The following is a 15,831-nucleotide window of genomic DNA, read 5'->3' on the forward strand; positions in this document are numbered from 1 at the left end:
CACACACACACACACACACACACACACACACATTTCCATGTTTATCATGCTACACAAGGAAAATCAGATCAAAAAAGGAAAAAAAAGCAAGCAACAAAAAAATGGTGAAAATACTATGTTGTGATCCACATTCAGTTCCAAGATGAAAACTCCCAAGATTATTATAGCCAAATTCTGGAACTTCCAAGTCAAGGAAAAAATATTTCAAGTATCCAGAAAGAAGCAATTCAAGTATAGTGGAGTCACAGTCAGGATAACATGAAATTTAGCAGCTTCTACATTGAAGTATCAGAGGGCTTGAAATATGATCTTCTAGATGAATAAAGCTAGGGTTGCAATAAAAAATCACCCTCTCCTGCAAAACTGAGTATAATTCTTCAAGGAAAAATGTGGATATTCACTGAAAAAAGAAGATTTTCAAGTATTCTTGATGAAAAGATAAGAGCTGAATGGAATTTGGTTTTCAAATACAGGATTCAAAAGAAGCTTAAGGAGGTAATCAGGAAAGGGCTATCATAAGGATCTTAAAGTTTATCTGTTTACATTGCTACATGGGAGGATAATTCTTGTAACTAATAAGAACTTTCTTATTATTATGGTAATTAGGAGGACTATATAGGCACAGGTGTTAATTGAATGTGAAGGGATAATATCTAAGAAAACAATTAGGAGTGAGAAAAGAATGTACTAAGAAAGAAAAGGAAGAGGTGTGATGGTGTAAATTATCTGCCATAAAAGAGAAATGTAAAAACTTTTACAATGGAGGGGAGGAAGATAGAAAAAGAGGGGAAGTGAGTGAACTTTACTCATCAAAATTGATTCAAATTGGAAATAACATACTCATTCAATGTGTGTATGAAAATCTATAATACCCTGCAGGAAAATAAGAGAGCAAGAGGATATAATAAGGAAGGAGGGTGATAGAAGAGAGTTCATATTGAGGAAAGGGTGGTCAGTGGTAAAATATTTTTGAGGAGGGTCAGGATGAAAGGAGAGAAAGAATAGAATAAATGGGGAGAAATAGTTTGGGAAAAGAATTTTTTTAAATAACTTTTTAGTGACAGAACCCATGCCAGAGTAATTTTTTACAACATTATCCCTTGCACTCGCTTCGGTTCCGATTTTTCCCCTCCCTCCCTCCATCCCCTTCCCCCATATGGCAAGCAGTCCTATACATGTTAAATATGTCACAGTATATCCTAGATACAATATACCTGTGCAGAACTGAACAGTTCTCTTGTTGGACAGGGAGAATTGGATTCAGAAGGTAAAAATAACCCGGGAAGAAAAACAAAAATGCAAATAGTTTACATTCATTTCCTAGTGTCTTTCTTTGGGTGTAGCTGATTCTGTCCATCCTTGATCAATTGAAACTGAGTTAGATCTTCTCTTTGTTAAAGAAATCCACTTCCATCAGAATACATCCTCATGCAGTATTGTTGTTTTTTTTTTTTTTTTTAATAACCTTTTATTGATAGAACGCATGCCAGGGTAATTTTTTACAGCATTATCCCTTGCATTCACTTCTGTTCCGATTTTTTCCCCTCCCTCCCTTCCTCCACCCCTTCCCCCAGATGGCAAGCAGTCCTTTACATGTTGAATGGGTTGCAGTATATCCTAGATACAATGTATGTGTGCAGAACCGAACAGTTTTCTTGTTGCACAGGGAGAATTGAATTCAGAAGGTATAAATAACCCAGGAAGAAAAACAAAAATGCAAGCAGTTTATATTCATTTCCCAGTGTTCTTTCTCTGGGTGTAGCTGCTTCTGTCCATCTTTGATCAATTAAGGCTCTCTTTATCGAAGAGATCCACTTCCATCAGAATGTATCCTCAAACAGTATCGTTGTTGAGGTATATAATGATCTCCTGGTTCCTCATGCAGTATTGTTGTTGAAATTTAATGATCTCCTGGTTCGGCTCATTTCACTTAGCATCAGTTCATGTAAGTCTCGCCAAGTCTCTCTGTATTCATCCTGCTGGTCATTTCTTACAGAGCAATAATATTCCATAACATTCATATACCACAATTTACCCAGCTATTCTCCAATTGATGGGCATCCATTCATTTTCCAGTTTCTAGCCACTATAAACAGGGCTGCCACAAACATTTTGGCACATACAGGTCCCTTTCCCTTCTTTAGTATTTCTTTGGGATATAAGCCCAATAGAAACACTGCTGGATCAAAGGGTATACACAGTTTGATAACTTTTTGGGCATAATTTCAGATTGCTCTCCAGAATAGTTGGATTCGTTCCCAACTCCACCAACAATGCATCAGTGTCCCAGTTTTCCCACATCCCCTCCAACATTCATCATTATTTTTTCCTGTCATCTTAGCCAATCTGACAGGTGTGTAGTGTATCTCAGAGTTGTCTTAATTTGCATTTCTCTGATCAATAGTGATTCGGAACACTCTTTTTTTTTTTTTTTTTTTTTTTCAGAACACTCTTTCATATGAGTGGAAATAGTTTCAATTTCTTTGTCTGAAAATTGTTTGTTCATATCCTTTGACCATTTATTAATTGGAGAATGGCTTGATTTCTTATAAATTAAAGTCAATTCTCTATATATTTTGGAAATGAGGCCTTTATCAGAACCTTTAACTGTGAAGATGTTTTCCCAGTTTGTTGCTTCCCTTCTAATCTTGTTTGCATTAGTTTTATTTGTACAAAGGCTTTTTAATTTGATGTAATCAAAATTTTCTATTTTGTGATCAGTAATGGTCTCTAGTTCATCTTTGGTCACAAATTTCTTTCTCTTTCACAAGTCTGAGAGATAAACTATCCTATGTTCCTCTAATTTATTTATAATCTTGTTTTTATGCCTAAATCATGGACTCATTTTGATCTTATCTTGGTATATGGTATTAAGTGTGGGTCCATGCCTAATTTCTGCCATACTAATGGGAAAAGAATTTTGAAGTAATTTTTCTGATGAAAGTTTCTTTTCTCAAATGTTTAGGGAATTGAATAAAAAAAAAAAAAGAGCCATTTCCCAGTTGATAAATGATCAAAAGATATGTCCAAAGTTCTATAAAATCATGCATATCCTTTGACCTAACTATACCACTACTATGAATGAATCCCAAGAGAGATTAAAAACAAGAAAAAGAAGGACCTATATGTACAAAAAATATTTGTAGCAGCTCTTTTGTCAGATTAAGAATTGGAAATTGAGAGGATGGTATCATTTGGGGAATAGCTGAATAAACTCTGCTAAGTGGTTATATTTTAATATTATTGTTCTTTGGAAATGATGAGCAGGATATTTTCAGAAAAATCTGGACAATCTTCCATGTACTCAAACAAAGTGAAATGTATTATATACAAAATAATAGCAATGTTCTGGGATTATCAGTTTTGAATGACTTTGCTATTCTCAGCACTGCAGTCGTCCATGACCTACTTTGAAGGATTTATGGTGAAAAATGTTATCCATATGCAGAGAAAGAACTCCTTGTGTCTGAATACAGATTGAACCATATTCTTTTTTTTAAACATAATTTTTTTTGGGGGGTGGGAAATTTATGTTTTCTTTTATAACATGACTTCTGTGGAAATGTGTTGCATTACATCACATGTGCCTTCTTAATGAGGGGTGGGATGAGGAGAAAGAGAATCCAGAACTCAAAGTTTTAAAAACAAATGTAAAAAATTGTAACTGGGGAAAATAATTTTTAAAAAAAACCCTAAGTGATTTCTTTTCACTTATATCCTCCCTTCAGTCACCTCCCCAAATTTCCCCATTACTCTAAAGAGCAATACCATCCTTTCATTCTTTCAGACTTCCAATCCAGTTATCTTGCTTGTTTGCTCACTATCTTTCATATCACTCCTGCCATCCTGACCTGAAATGGCAAAGGTATGTCAGTTTTAATATTGCAAGATCTCTTGAGTACACCTCTTTCTCTTCTCTCACAGTATCATATCTCTGATGTCCTTCATTACTTTATACCTGAACTATTGTAACAGCCTGCTTGTGGGTCTTCTTGCTTCAAGTCACCCCCTACTTCAATTCAAAATCTGTTGAGTCACTAAAATGATTTTCCTAACACATAAGGCTGAACAATGTTGGTCCCCCCCAAAAAAGAAAAATTCTAGTGAATTCCTGTCACCTTTAGGATCAAATACAAAACCTTCTGTTTGGCTTTCAGAGCCTTTCTCAACTTAAGTACACTTGTTTTCCTGCCTTCTCCCTAACCTCTTTCTAATGTTTTTATAATTTATTCTTCTTCATGTATTCCCTTCAGACCTAGACAAATCTAATAAAAACAAAGTTAAGGATCTGAATAGAATTTTATAAAGTTAAATGATAGATCTACAGGTATTATTGAATGGGAATAGAAGTATTTGTATTTCTTAGCTATGCATGACTTATGTAAAAATATTGGCTATATTTTGGGCCATTAAAAAAAATCTCAAATGCAAAAAGCAAATATATTTAATACATCTTTTAATGACCACAATTCATTAAAAAATTATATTTAGAAAAGAATCACTAAGTCAGTGAATAATATTAGTTGAAAGTTCTCAAATATTTGTGTCAAAAAAGAGATCATAGAAACAATAGAAGATAGCCACAACATTCCTTGGAGAAAATTTTATATTTCTAAATATGTTTGTCATATACAAAAAAACAAAAACCAGTGTAATGCAAGTGCGATTTAAAAATCAACAAGTGGGGGGAAAATTATACATTAAAGTAGAAATTCTGAAAGTTTAAAAAAACAACATTGAATCAATAAATAAGACTAGGAGCTGTTTTTTTAAAATAGACAAACATTTCCTAATTTGACATTTTAAATGTGTACATGAGACATCAAATTGAAATGTATAATTCACAGTAAGTGAAACAGAAATAAAATACAGTTATTAGATATTTTGCCCAACTCATATCAATAACAATAACAAATGAAATAGATGAATATTTATAAAATCATAAAATGCTCAGATGAATAAAATCAATCAAAAGTTATTAAGCATTTATTCAAATCCTACTACTTTTCAGGAAGTGTTCTATGTATTGAGGATACATACATAAATTTAAGAAAAAGACACTCCCTTCTCTCAAGGAATTTACATTGTAATGGGTGAAGATAAAGCAAACTGAAAAGTGAGGGAGAGATAAGAGGGGTTAGGGAGAGCCATTATAGAGTGTGGGAGTGATAGGGCATAATCATTATAAAGCTGAAACTAAGCAGATCAGCTGTTGAAAAATGAAAAGGTAAATGGAAATTCTGAGACCTCTTTAAAGAAATTCTTTAAGAAGGTAATAAATCATCCCCAAGTCTGTGGATCAGGACATATAGTTCATGACAGAATAGGAAATAGAGATACCACAGAAGATAAAATGGGCAATTTTGATTACCTATGATTACTTATAATTCCTTTTTTTTTTTCCATACATAAAACCAATGCAGATAAGGTTAGAAAGAAAACAGGAAGATAGGGGAAGAGGGAATCTTTCATTTCACTTCTTTGGTAAAAGTCTTTATTACAGATGTATAAATATAAGAGCCAATCTCATTTCAAATGTATAAATGTAACAGCCATTCTCCAGTTGATAAATGGTCAAAGAATATGAAAAGACAATTTTCAAGGGAAAATTTCCAAGATATAGCAATGTAGGAAAAAAATGTTCCATATCATTAATAAGTAGAGAAATGCCAATTAGAATAACTTTCAAGTTCCAAGTCATACTATGAGACTATCAAAGTTTGCAACAACAAAAAAAAAAAAAAAAAGAAAAGAAACAGAAAATGACAAATGGATGGGTTACTTAAAAATAAGCATACCAGTGCATTGTTGCTAGAACTATGAATTAGTCCAGTTCTTCTAGAAAGCAATTTGGGATTATATGTGTACAGTTTTACTTTTTGACCTAGCAATACTATTGATAGGCTTATACCATTCAAAAAAATCAAGGAAAGAATTAAGTACAAAATTATTTACAAAAAGAATTATGAACAAAAATATTTGTGGTGAGAAAGAAGTGGCTATCAGGGAATTTTTAAATAAATTTTGATATATTAGTGTAATGGAATATTATGATCCCTTAAATACAAAAAAGTAGAGTGTAGAGACGCTTTGGAAAACTTCCCTGATCTGACCCAGAATAAAGTAAGCAAAACCAGAAGGATAATTTATTTTGTAATAATAAACTTTAAACTTGTGTCTTTGAAAGACTGAAAAACCCTGATCAATAGAATGAATAACTTAATTCTAGAAGACTGATGATTAAACATGATATCTGCTTCCCATATTTGTTATTAGGGTCTTTTTTTTCCCTTTAAAATTGGTTAGTTAGTAAAGAGAAAATAAGTGCTTTTAATTGGAAATTAAATTAATTTTTAAAAATCAGATTAAAAATTAAATCAATTAAAAATTTTATAGTACTGGAAAAAAGGTAAAGAATTTTCAAATATGCAATATAGATTTTTAAGGACTCAGAGAAAGACTTTCAGCTTAAAATTCTACATTCCAGAAGGGATCAGCAGTCTAAGATGTCATGGAAGTTTGATGCTACATCTTTGATGTTCATTTTAATACAGAATTCCCCTCCAGTCATATTTATGAATACTATCTCTTATCTTTATTTATCTAAAAAAAGTAGCATAATTATTTACATTTCATCAGAATCAGAATTTATTTGGGGTTACTGTATTGTAATGCCGGAGAAACTGAGCAAAATAGAGATTAGAGAGTATTTAATAATTTATCAAATGGAAGAGATATGCCGGACCAAATGGATTCATGGTTTGGTCCCAGGGCTGAATGAGACTATTGTCTCCAAGAATCCAGCAAACAATGTGAGATATATATACCCATGGCTCAGACGCAGGGGGTAGACTGAGGCAGGGGCTGAGTCAGGGTGCTGAGAGCAGGAAGGGGACTAACAGGGTGGGGTGAGCCACTGGAGATGGGATGACATAATCAGGGGGAGGCACCACCGACATGGGAAGAGGCATCTTGATAAGATGGTATCTGATATTTCGATAGCTTGGATGAGGAGAGACATTCTGATATTCTAAAACATAAGATCTTTTATCCTTATCAAATATTCTGATAAAGAGGGAGGGGAGGTTTTACAGGATTGAGAAGCAGGGAAACTGAGTCAGGACTGGATCAGGATAATTATGGAAATTGAGAACTATGGCATAACAGTATAGAAAGCTGGTCTAAAACTTTTTTTCTTTCTAGCCACAATGCTTTGCAGTTGTTGTAGAAATTCTTGTCAAAGAAGTAGTACTTCTTAAAGTAGCTTGAATTCTTAATTATATCCATTTCAATTGTACACAATTTTTGCTTCTTTAGGCTGCTCTATTGATCTATTTTCCAATTTTTGAACCAATACTAAATTTTGATGATTACTGCTTCAAAAAATGTAGTTTTAAATCTAGAGTACTCATTTCATTTCTACCTCTCCCTCTTCCCTTTGGTTCCTTCCCCTCCCCCTCAATAATTTTCTCAATAGTCTCTTTTTCTCTCAATAGTCTCTTGTCAAATAAGCCTTACGTGTTTATTATGTGCCTATCATTGTTTTTATTTCTGCAGATTCAAAAACCAAAAATGAAACCATTTCAGCCTTGAAGAAGGGAACATTCTATCCAGAAGACAAACATAACATTTATAATATATGACACCTTGGATGGTAAGGCAGTACTGGATAAAGTTAGAAAAGACTTGAGCTGACAGCTAAGGACCCCCAAAGAGGCCAATTTGAGGAAGGAGAACATTTCAGGCAGGAGGGACAACTAGTTCTGAGGCATGAAGATTGAAGTCAGATTATTGCATATTGAGAATAGCAAATAGGTAGCTGAATATAGTGTAGGAAGGTGGGTAATTATAGAGAAGACTGAATTGAACTTTTAAGTGCTAAGCCTAGAGTTTTATTTATAATTATTATAGAAAATAAGGAGCCTCTGAAGTTGATTAAGTTTGTAGATGGATACATGATTAGAGCTCTACTTTATGAAAGTCAATGTGTAGATAATGGATAGTTACCGAAGGCTTTTGAGACCAGTAGAAGACCATTGTCAGAGTCCAGGCCAGAGGCAATGACGATTTGAACTCAGGCAGCAATTGTGGGTGGAGGAAAGGGGGAGGATGGAAGAGATATTGTGGAAAGAAGAATAACTGACTGGATTTATGAGGTGAAATAAAGAGTCAAAGATGGTACTGAGATTAGGAACTTGAATGACTGAAAGAATTGTAATGCCCTGGACTGCAAAAGGGAAGCCCAGAAGAGGAATGGGTTTTGGGGAGAGAGATTGATTTCTGTTTTGAAAATTTGTTTGAGTTGCCTATGGTACATGTATTTGGAAAAAAAACAAGACATTAATATTGAAGAAATGAAGGTTACAGGAAAGTTACTAGTTCTAGGTACATATATCTGGGAGTCATTTGCCTAGTGATGATGACAGAACCCATAGGAATTGATGATGTCATCAGATGAGGGAGTATAGAGAAAAAAAAAACCCAGATCTTTGTACATTTTAATGTATTTTATTATTCTTTATTATTTATTTTAAATATATATCTTATAAATATACATAATATACATTTACATTATAATATAGCATAATTTGTAAATATTGTATATTTATTTATCTTTAGTTCTTTATTTCTGTACTTCCACAAAGTAAATCATTGGTACTTTGATGGATATAATACTAAATTTATGAAGTAATTTTGCTGTTATCATTTACATCATACTGCCATGTCTTAACATGACTTAAGCAATCAATATCTGTTTAGCTATTTTAGTCTTCCTTTATTTAAAAAGCATTTTGATAGCAAACTTAAATAAGTTGAGGATATCCTTGTAAATTGACTGTTATGTTATGCATTTTAAATGCAATTTTTCAATTTATCTTTTCCTTTTTTTAATTGCGATATGAAAATTTTAGTTTACTAGTGATTTTATCTTGTATCCTGCTACTTTGCTGAAAGCAGTAATCATATCACTTTTTTAAAAAAAAACACATTTAGCTTTTTATTTATATTACTTACATTTTCCAGTTATAGTTCCCTGTCTTTCTCTCAGAAAACCATCCTTTGAATATTGAAAAAATATGAGTTTATCAAATTAATAAACTTCTAAAAAATTTTGATGTTATATGTATTCTACATCCAGATGTACTTCAGTCCTCAGTCCTCCAATTCTTAGAATTTCTTTATGAACTAGCTTGGTTATTATAATTTAACAATTAGGGTTTTTTCTTTTTTCTTTTTTGCTGTTTTTTGGGAGTATATTTTCTAAGTAAAACTTCAGATCTTCTGTTAATAAGGGACAATTTATCCTGTGTTCATCTCTATGTCATTAATTTTGTTTACTTGTCTTATTGCTAACAGCATCATTTATAGGGATATGTTATATAATAGTGGCAAAGGGAGAACATCTTTACTTTATTCCTTTATTTCCTATGAAAATAATGCTACAGGGGCAGCTAGGTGATATAGTGGATAGAGCACTAGCCTGGAGCCAGGAGGACCTGAGTTTAAATCTGGCCTCAGACACTTAACACTTCCTAGCTGTGTGACCCTGAGCAAGTCATTTAACCCCAATTGCCTCAGCAAACAAAAGAAGAAAAGAAAATATAGGAATACTACATTTTGGTTTAAAACATATACTTTTTTTTTTTTTAAATCACATTAAACAGCACATTGTGAAGACCTGTGCTTTGTAGAGTTCTTTGCATAGAGAACTCTATTCTTTAGTCACTTTCATCCTTGTCCTATTGACAATTATGCCTTGGCTGAGGATTTTTAAATTTTGTTATTTTTTTATTTTTGCATCACTTTCCCTCTCCCTTCCCAGAGAACCATCCAATATAACAAGTGATGTTTTTTAAAGAAAAAAGGAAAAAAAAATAAGCAAAAACAATCAAAACATCAAAAAAGTCTGCAAAATCTGAATAATCTATTTGTCTCTCATGTCTGCAAAAGAGTAAGAAAAATGTGTTTTCTTGGGGATTTGCTTATTCTTGTTAATGTTGCAGCATTCACTTTTATTTATGTGTGTGTTTTCTCTAACATTGTAGTCATTGTTTATATTGTTTTCTTGCCTCTATTCATCCTTTACAAGATAAGTCTTTCTGTACTTTTCTGTGTTTATCGTATTTATTGTTTCTTCCATTGTAGGAATGTTCCTTTGCATTTATGTATCATAACTTAGCTATTCCCCAATTGATGAGAACCTTCTTTGTTTCCAGTTCTTTGCTATTTCAAAAAGTGCTGCTAAAAACATATTGGTGTATATAAGGATTTTTTTTTTCTCTTATTGATGACTTTTTTAGATATCTGCCTAGTGGTGGAATCTCTGGGTCCCTTTATCTACGTGATTACCAAATGTTTTCCAAAATGTGCCAACTGAGTTTTAATCCCATTACCTGAAGTCTTCATGTATCCTTATGCTGCTTAAAAGAGCTGGAGAAAGTTACAAAATCATGTTGATTGGACAGAACATTTATTATTCTTCCCAGTTGGATCCTCATCATCTAATTGATTGATCTTCCTCCATATTACAGCAGCTATTCCAAACTTTTTCATCCATATTCAATCCTCCCTTGTCACCAATCTTTCATCTGAGTATCTTATCTTGATAGTTCATTAAAAAAAAAAATGAAACTATTTACCAAAAACACCCTCTTTTCTACTTTTCCATATCTTTCATCACTCAGATGTCTTCCCTCACTATCACTTTCTTCACTTGTCTCATATGAAGAGGTAGTCCTATTATTCACCAAAGCAAACCCTTCTGTATGCTTGCTTGATTCCATCTAGCCAATTGTTCCCTCCATCATCCCCTCCCTCTTATGAATCTTCACTCTGTCCTTAACCACTCACTGCTCATATACAAGCCCATGTTTCCCTCTTGATTATACTATCCTTATTGAGGAAGATATACAAGTTGCTGTCCCTCAAGCTAGAAAAGGGGACCTCATTGGCAACAAAAGGTGAGGTAACTTCACACAAACAAATAAAATTATGTCCTTGCTGAGTTTCCTTCTTATACTATGACTATGCAAATCTCCTTTTTTATTATTTGTTAGATGATTTTTGAATATCTTATTTCATTCCAATCCAAACTGCCTGTATCATACTAGTCTACAAAAAGGAATTGGATTTTGAAGCTTTTTTGCAAATCTAAGATTTTGTGATTTTTGTGACAGAACCCTTCAGGAATAAGTGAATTAAAGGGGTATGTGTCTTTTAATTCTTAAATTGCTCCTTTCAAGAATCATAAGGGCTGTGGAAATTAGACTGAGAAATAAATACACTTCTTAGTAATGAGGAAAATGAGACTCAGATAAATTAAAATGTCATGTTCAAGTATGTAGTAAAAAACATGTAGTAAATATAGTTTAAAAAAAAAAAAGATTTATCCTGGGTATTCTAAGTCAAAATCTAATGATTTTGCCATTATATATTCTAGATCCTAATTCTTTTGCTATCATACTATGGCCAGAACAATCTCACCTCCAATATGCTTGGTTTCACCTGGATTTAATTATGATTGAGCTATTGAGATTCCCCATATGAATTTTAAATTTTTGTGGTTGATGAGGGATATTGTAGTTGGCAATGTACCTCTGAGCTATTTGGCAGTGTACCTCTGAGCTACCCTACACAAAAAGATATGGCTCCTTTCAATAAAGAATAAAAAGGTAGGCAGTAGGTAGATTTATAGGGACAAAGCAATAGAGTCCCACTTCAGTACTAAAAAAAAGAGACTGTTGTTCTTCTAACCAATTTGTGAGCTGAGATCTCCACAAGCAGTTGCTGACTCAAGGGCTCCCAAAAATCTATTCCGATTTGCTGGGTCCTGGTGTTCTGAACTGTGTTCACTCTGACCTAGATACAAAAGACCTTTTTTTGCCAACATTCTAAGTTGTCTTTTCTGGAAAATTATTTTGTCACACCCTTAGGTTTGTTTCTTGCTTTGTCCCTATTCAGACCTAGGTGCTGGGTGACAGTCTTGGAGTGAACAGGAGTATTAGCACGCCAGAACTTAAAGCTACAGTGAAACAGAGACCCTTATCACAGTTTCATGGCAAAAAAGAGTGCTCGTAGCCACTCTCAGACCACAGTGTACAGACCAGGAGAATAGTCACATCACTTTGGAACTGAAAACTTATAGGTCTCTAGCAGTATCTCTTGAAACAACTGCAGTAAACCTCTGAAACTTGGGACAATGCACTCTCCACTCTGAAAGCAGAATTCCAGTTTAACAAAATATTTAGCATCAAGAAATAGACTGGGAAAATGAGCAAATAACAGAAAAAAATTGGCCTAAAAATTAATATAGTGACAAAGAATATCAAAACACACTCGGAAGAAGATAACAAAGTCAAAACTCCATTATCCAAAGCCTCCAACAAAAATATGAATTTGTTCTCAGGACATGGAAGACCTCAAAAAGGATTTAAAAAATCAAGAGAGGTTGAAGAAAAATTGGGAAGAGAAATAAGTGAATCAAGAAAATCATGAGGAAAAAGTCATCATTTTGGTAAACGAGACACAAAAAAAATTGAAGAAAATAACATTTTAAAAAACAGAGTAGATCAAATGGTAAAAGAGTTTTAAAAAGCCAATGAGAAGGAGAATGCCTTGAAAAGCAGAATTGACAAAATGGAAAAAAGATGTGCAAAAATTCACTGAAGGAAAAAAAATTATTAAAAAATAGAATTAATCAAATGGAAAAGGAGATACAGAAGCTCCCTGAAGAAAATAATTCCTTACAGATCAGAATTGAGGAAATGGAAGCTAGTAACTTTATGAGAAACAAAGAATAAAACACAACTAAAAGAATAAAAAAAAATAGAAGACAATATGAAATGTCTCATTGGAAAAATACCTGATCAGGAAAATAGATCCAGGAGAGGTAATTTAAAATTTATTGAACTCTCTGAAATTTGTAATTAAAAAAAAAAAAAGAGCTGATAATTTCAAGAAATTATCAAGGAAAATTACCCTGATATTCTAGAACCAGAGGGTAAAATAGAAATTGAAAGAATCCACCAATCACCTCCTGAAAGAGATCCCCAAATGAAGACCTCCAGGAATTTTATAGCCAAATTCCAGAGCTCCCAGGTCAAGGAGGAAATATTAAGCAGTCAGGAAGAAATAGTTCAAGTATTATAGAGCCACATCAGGATAATGCAAAATTTAAAGAATTGGAGCGTTTGGAACATGACCTTCTAGAGGGCAAAGTAATTAGGATTATAACTAGGAATGACCCAGCAAAAATTGAGCATATGAAATAAAAGACTTTCAGACATTCTTGATAAAAAGACCAGAACTGAATAGAAAATTGGACTTTCAAAACAAGATCACTATGCATTAGGAAATGTTATGATGATACTGTAATTTTTTTACTTATTAGATGACAAATATCATTCCTAATGAATTTAATAAAGCAGATGTGATAAACTCATTGGTTAGAATATTCATAGCAGGAAATAAATTCAGTATGTTATGATTAACAGTTCAATCTAAGATTTTAGTATACATGTGAATAGATCCCAAGATGTACATTACATGTGAGGGTATTCTTATTTTCTTTTTATAAATAGTAAAGCATTTTTATTATCTTTTTTTATTTTTACATTGTTTTGATTTCCTATTATATCTTTTTCCTTTCCCCGTTTAGAGAGCCATTCATTATATGAATGAATGTATACATTTAAAAAATCATTTATTAGGTATTTACTTTGTGCTCAAATATTGTACTCAGCCCTGGGGATACAAATACAAAAATTAAGATAGTCTTTGTCTTTAAGATGACATTCTAATATGTGAAACAACACAGAGTAAAAGGGAAGAACACTTTGGTCTGATCAATTACAGGGTGGGGAATAAGGATAGAGAGCAAGAGAATGATGTCATTTACCTTTAGTCATCTTTAAATCTGAGCTGACAGTCATTTAACTACTATGCCTTATTTGTATAGTTCATGCCGACTTAATGCATTAAATTATATTGAAATCTGGAACATTTATTTTTCTGTACTTTTTTCTAATACTTCCTCTTTTGTGCTTGTGACATTTTTCCATATTATATAAAATGTTAAGGAACTTTTAACTTTAAAGAATATATATTTAATGTTTTATAATTGCTTTAGTATTACATGATAATTTCTGTCAAAAGTCTGTAGAAAGGACATTATCTTTTATCAGAGAGGTATGATTAGATGATGGATTGATTCTGCTAATGTAATTTGTAATAAATCTTTGTACTTAAGCGTTTTATTTGATAAGATAACCTCAATATTTTATCTGTCTTTCAAAACCGATATGTGAGTTTCGAAAAAGTGGGAATGTATTTCACATAAGCTGTTTAAACTAACATAGTAATTGGTATTATAAAAAAAATGAGATGGGTCAAAGGTATAGTTGGCCTGAGGTTGTTATCATGTAACTAATTTAGAATCTTTTCTATGTATCACTTTACTATTCTTCCCATCCTTTTTTTTTTTTTATCAGCTATAAAGTTTTACACCCTTAGTAAATTTTATTTTTTAATTTTTTTGCTTAGCTTCTACTTTATCTTATAAGCTAATATGTTTTGAAACAAATGTATTCTTCAATTTAATTCAATAAGGATTTCAAATTTGGTAAATTTATAATATAATTTGTAAGACTGTGCTAGAATATATTTTTTGTTAGAGTCACCTATTGGAAAAAGACATAAGAGAAAGGGGAAAGAGTGGGGAGGGAAAATATATATATGTGTGTGTATATATATATATATTTTTTTTTTACACACACACACACGAGCTATCACGTTTAATTTCCAAAGATTCTTATGCATGGGAAAAAAAAAGTTCCTGTCATATGGAAGAAAGCAAAGGACAAGTTCAGGGAGCATTTATTTTGGAGTCAGCAGTGACCATAATAGAATGAGCATTGATCATAGGAATTACATTTAAACCCCATTATCTGCTACTTGATACTGAAAAGTAATTTAAACTCTCTAGGTTTTAATTTTTTTATCTTGAAAAGAAGAGTTGAACTAAATGATTTCCCAGGTATTATCTGATTATAACTCCTATGATCCTGTAAGTGCTTATATGTGCAGGGCAAAGTGATAAGCATTGAAGTGTATAATCTACTACAAACATAGGCAGCTAAGGGGTACAGTAGATAGAACACTGGGCTTGGAATCAGGAAGACTCATCTTCCTAAGTTTAAATCTAGTTTTAGACAATAATTGTGTGATCCTGGGCAAGTCATTTAACCCCATTTGCATAAGTTTTCTCATTTGCAAAATAATCTGGAAAAGAAAATGGCAAACCACTCATTACCCCAAATGGAGCCACAAAGAATTGGATATAACTAAAAAAGACTGAACAACAATCTTACAAACAAGAGATGGTATGCCCAAGTGGGGTAGAGTCGGGGACTTAGTGTTGGTATGGAGACATTTAGCATCTAACTGGGCAGGGGATTCTAGAGCCTGATAAGAAATTGGAACAGGGACAAGGACAGGCTCCTTTCCTGTCACATGTTGCTGCTGGATCTTGTGTGACTGCATGAGATTTGGGGAAGCTAATGGGTTCAATAAGGGAGGAGAAAGAGGAATGAAAGGCTTCAATAAAGAGGAGGAAAATGAGCTATTTCTTAAGAGAAGAAGAGAATTTCTTTGAACTAGTATGACAAGGAAGTGTGTTCCAGAAATGGGAACAGTCTGCATAATTGTAAAGAGGTTTGTAATTGCAAGAGAATAAGGAACAACTAGAACTAGCTCATTGTCACTTAAAGATATTATATTTAAAATGGACTACAATGAAATAAGAGGGGGAAGGTAATTTGCTACCAATTTAGT

The 15,831-nt window shown here is 32.8% G+C and overlaps 1 protein-coding gene and 1 long non-coding RNA gene across 2 annotated transcripts in view; both read left to right on the forward strand.

Annotated features, from left to right (window-relative positions):
* The window catches only part of NSMCE2 (NSE2 (MMS21) homolog, SMC5-SMC6 complex SUMO ligase), a 253,075-nt gene that overhangs the window by 50,802 nt on the left and 186,442 nt on the right, over window positions 1–15,831 (forward strand). The gene's annotated exons all lie outside the window — the stretch shown is intronic.
* On the forward strand, window positions 2,478–13,736 carry LOC127544446 (uncharacterized). Its single transcript, XR_007949445.1, has 2 exons — window positions 2,478–7,654; window positions 11,962–13,736. It is a non-coding gene; the product is annotated as an uncharacterized LOC127544446 (long non-coding RNA).

This window comes from Antechinus flavipes, chromosome 1, assembly GCF_016432865.1.
Source record: "Antechinus flavipes isolate AdamAnt ecotype Samford, QLD, Australia chromosome 1, AdamAnt_v2, whole genome shotgun sequence".
Taxonomy (NCBI): domain Eukaryota; kingdom Metazoa; phylum Chordata; class Mammalia; order Dasyuromorphia; family Dasyuridae; genus Antechinus; species Antechinus flavipes.